The sequence below is a fragment of the Mustelus asterias genome, chromosome 18 (assembly GCF_964213995.1).
Source record: "Mustelus asterias chromosome 18, sMusAst1.hap1.1, whole genome shotgun sequence".
Taxonomy (NCBI): Eukaryota; Metazoa; Chordata; class Chondrichthyes; order Carcharhiniformes; family Triakidae; genus Mustelus; species Mustelus asterias.
Window position 1 is genome coordinate 72,879,952 of NC_135818.1, and position 4,403 is coordinate 72,884,354.

At 44.8% G+C, this 4,403-nt stretch overlaps 1 pseudogene; it reads left to right on the forward strand.

The window, feature by feature from the left end:
* The first annotated feature begins 3,480 nt into the window (after nt 1-3,480).
* Nucleotides 3,481-3,558, forward strand: LOC144507393 (U6 spliceosomal RNA; annotated as a pseudogene).
* The last annotated feature ends 845 nt before the right edge of the window (nt 3,559-4,403 follow it).

A 4,403-nucleotide genomic window follows, 5' to 3' on the forward strand; every position in this document is an offset into this window, starting at 1 on the left:
TCATACTAAACTTCTCTAGATGATCATAAATCCTGTCTCTCAGGATCCTCTCCATCAACTTACCAACCACTGAGGTTAGACTCACCGGTCGGTAATTTCCCGGGCTGTCCCTGTTCCCTTTCTTGAATATAGGGACCACATCTGCAATCCTCCAATCCTCCGGAACCTCTCCCGTCTCCATCGACGATGCAAAGATCATCGCCAAAGGCTCCGCAATCTCCTCCCTCGCCTCCCACAGTAACCTGGGGTACATCCCATCCGGTCCCGGCGACTTACCAACCTTGATGCCATTCAATAGTTCCAACACATCCTCTTTCTTTATGTCCACATGCTCGATCCTTTCTGTCCACCGCAAACCAGCAGTACAACCACCCAGATCCCTTTCCACCGTGAATACCGAGGTAAAGTATTCATTAAGCAGCTCCGCCATTTCTAACGGTTCCGCACAAACTTTTCCCCCTTCACCTTTTAAGGGTCCTATGCCTTCACATCTCATCCTTTTACTCTTGACATATTTGTAGAAAGCCTTGGGATTCTCCTTAATCTTACCCGCCAAGGCCTTCTCATGACCCCTTCTCGCTCTCCTAATTTCCTTCTTAAGCTCCTTCCTACATCCCGTATACTCCTCTAAATCCTTAACACCTCCTAGCTCTCTGAACCTTCTGTACGCCTCTCTTTTCTTATTCACCAGGTTCATCACAACCTTCGTGCACCACGGTTCCCGTACCCTACCAACACCCCCCTGTCTCATCGGAACGTTGTCATGCAGAGCTCCAGACAAACATTCCTTGAAAATCCTCCACTTTCCTTCGGTACTTTTCCCCAAGAATGCCTCCTTCCAATTTACCCGTCTAATTTCCTCCCTGATGACACTGTATTTCCCTTTACTCCAGAGAAACACTTTCCTAGCCTGCCTGATCCTATCTCTTTCCAATGCTATCGTGAAGGAGATAGAATTATGATTGCTATCCCCAAGATGCTCACCCACCGAGAGATCCTCCACCTGTCCAGGTTCATTAGCCAGCACCAGATCAAGTACAGCCTCTCCTCTAGTAGGCTTATCCACATACTGTGTCAGGAAACTCTCCTGGACACACCTAACAAACTCCTCTCCATCCAAACCCCTAGCCCTAGGGATATTCCAATCTATGTTTGGGAAATTAAAATCTCCCATCACGACAACTCTGTTATTCCTACATCTCTCCAGGATCTGTTTCCCCATCTGCTCCTCAACATCTCTGTTACTATTGGGCGGCCTATAGAAAACACCCAGCAACGTTACCGACCCCTTCCTGTTCCTAACCTCCACCCACAGAGACTCCGTAGTCAATCCCTCCACGGCGTCCACCTTCTCTACAGCCGTGACACTATCCCTGATCAACAGTGCCACTCCCTCCCCTCTCTTGCCTCCCTCCCTGTCCTTCCTGAAACATCTAAAACCCGGCACCTGAAGCACCCAGTCCTGTCCCTGAGACATCCAAGTCTCCGTAATGGCCACCACATCACAATTCGAAGCAGCAATCCACGCTCTAAGCTCATCCACTTTATTCACTACACTCCTGGCATTAAAATAGACACATCTCAGACCTTCAGCCTGAGCACTTCCCTTCTCCATCACTCGTCTAACCTCCCTCTTACCCTGTCTACATTCCTTATCTATTTGCGAGCTAACCTCCTCGCTCTCAGTCCCCTCATTTCGATTCCCTCCCCCCATGAATGGGTCTTTTTCAGAAGAAAAGACAGTGATTGTCTCAGACCCCCAGGGTGAATGTCTGCATTCAAAGACCAAGGTTAGGACTAATTATTTGAACCCCAACGTCATTTGTGAAAGGGAGCCATGAACGACTACACGGAGAACACTCATCTTAGCCTCCCTTTTGTATAACGGCTTAAAGTCCTGTCTAAAACAACACAGAACAACATCTGCAGAGTCAACTGCAGCAGTAAGAGTACCAACATCCACTTCTTTAAGACCTGACTGCAACATCATAAGGTCTCCAAGAGTGTTTTTTTTAAGTACAGAAAATTGACACCCTGGTAACAGAACTGCAAGTAATTAGCTTTGCCACCTGCTGAACATCCTTATTTTTGAGGGGATCATGCAATAATCCTGATATTTGACTCTGGCTATTAATTTTTTTAAAATTCATTTGTGGGACATGGGTGTCGCTGGCTGGCCAGCATTTATTACCCATCCCTAGTTGCCCTTGGAGGGCAGTTGAGAGTCAACCACATTGCTGTGACTCTGGGGTCACATGTAGGCAGATTTCCTTCCCTAAAGGACATTAGTGAACCAGATGGGTTTTTCTGACAATCGACAATGGTTTCATGGTCATCAGTAGATTCTTAATTCCAGACATTTTTTTTATTGAATTTGAATTTGACCATCTGCTGCGGCAGGATTTGAACTTGGATCGCCAGAACATTAGCTGAGTTTCTGGATTAATAGGCGAGCAATATCACCACAAGGCCATCGCCTCCCCTAAATCCATCTAGGCTACCTCTCAGAAGTGAAAAGCCTTCTTCACCAGGGCTACATTATGTGTAGTTTCTTCAGATGAGTGTGTGTGTCTGTGTGTGTTTGTATGTGTGCATGCGTACGTATGCGCATGTGTATGTGAGTGTGTGCGCGTGTGTCCCTGAGTGGAGAGTAAGTGACATAGCATTTGACTTCTAGGGTGAGTTTGAGGCTAAATAATTCTCTTTATTAAAACCCATGATAAGCTGGTTGCTGGTCATTCAAATTGTTCACATTCCCATGGGTTAAGAAGCACACACATCTTTTTTTAAAAACACACTGATTATGTACAGTAAGGGGAGTTTCAATAGTTCTCTCTCATCCCTGTCCAAAAACAACCCTAACCCTAACCCTAGCCCATTGTTAGGGTTAGATTTAGGATCCATGGTTTATTGATATCTTCGACAATTTTATTGTTGATAATCAGTAGCTTTCACTCTTGATATGAACCCTGTAGAGACCATTAATGTTGAAAGAGAAATTCAAAATTCCTGTTATTTACTGAAAGAATGAAGTTTTAAGATTCCACGGTTTAAAACAAATGAATTTTACTATACAAGAATCAAATAAAGCAAACACTATGAAATAAAAACGATATTTGGTGAATACTTGTGCTTCACAAAAACACAGTCAAAATACCAATGTTCTCAATTGATCTTTCCTTTTCCCTTATGACATCTCCCAGAAATACTTTGGCTGCTTGTTAAGCTCTTGAAGATTCGTTCACTTCCTGGGACCAAACCAGAAAGCCACAGCTCTCAGGAATTCTCTTCAATTCTCCTCAGTGTCTCTGCTATCCTTCAAAGTATAAGGTTTCTTGGGATCCTTCAATTGGTCTCCAGCTAAGCAATCCTTACTGATGGAGCCCTTCATTATGAAGATGGAGAGGTGCTGTTTTTGAGACATTAAACCAAGGCCTCTTTTACCTGCTTAGATAGGCCTGAAAAGCTTCCCTACTGCGCTTGCTTGGAACGACACAGAGATTACCATGGTCCCTGCGCAAGGACGATACGCAAATTCGTGAAGTGTTCCATATAATGGGTGGGACGGTGGCACAGTAGTTAGCACTGCTGCCTCACAGCGCCAGGGACCCGGGTTCAATTCCCAGCTTCGGTCACTGTCCGTATGGAGTTTGCACATTCTCCCCGTGTCTGCTTGGGTTTCCTGCGGGTGCTCCGGTTTCCTCCGCAGTCCAAAGACGTGTGGGTTAGGTGGATTGGCCATGCTAAATTGCCCCTTCGTGTCAGGGGGGACTAGCTACGGTAAATGCATGGGGCTATGGAGATAGGGTCTGGGTGGGATTTTGGTCGGTGCAGATTCAATGGGCTGAATGGCCTCCTTCTGCACTGTAGCATTCTATGATTCTATGATACACTTTTCTTTGAAGAGTTCCACTAATTCCTGAATATAAACTATCTCTTTACGAATACCACCAAAGAACAAATTAGCTCATCATTTACGTCATTTCTCCATGTGGGAACTTGATCTGAGGAAATTGGCTGATTCATGAGGCTATTTATCATCAATGACTATTCTTCAAGAGAAATTCATTGACTGTGAAGCATTTTGCTGATAAATGCAAACTGTATTTTTCAGCTTAAAACTTCCTCAGTTTGAAAAGCACAGAATTTTTTCCAAAATTCTTTTAAAGACCAATCAGATGAGAAGATAGGAGCAGGAGGAGGCTATTCGAACCTTCGAGCCTGCTCCGCCATTCATTACAATCATGGCTGATCGTCCAGTAGCCTAATCCTGTTTTCTCCCCATAACCTTTGATCCCATTCGCCCAAGTGCTATATCAGCCACCTCTTCAATACATTCAATGTTTTGGCATCAACTACTTCCTGTGGTAATGAATTCCACAGGCTCACCACTCTTTGAGTGA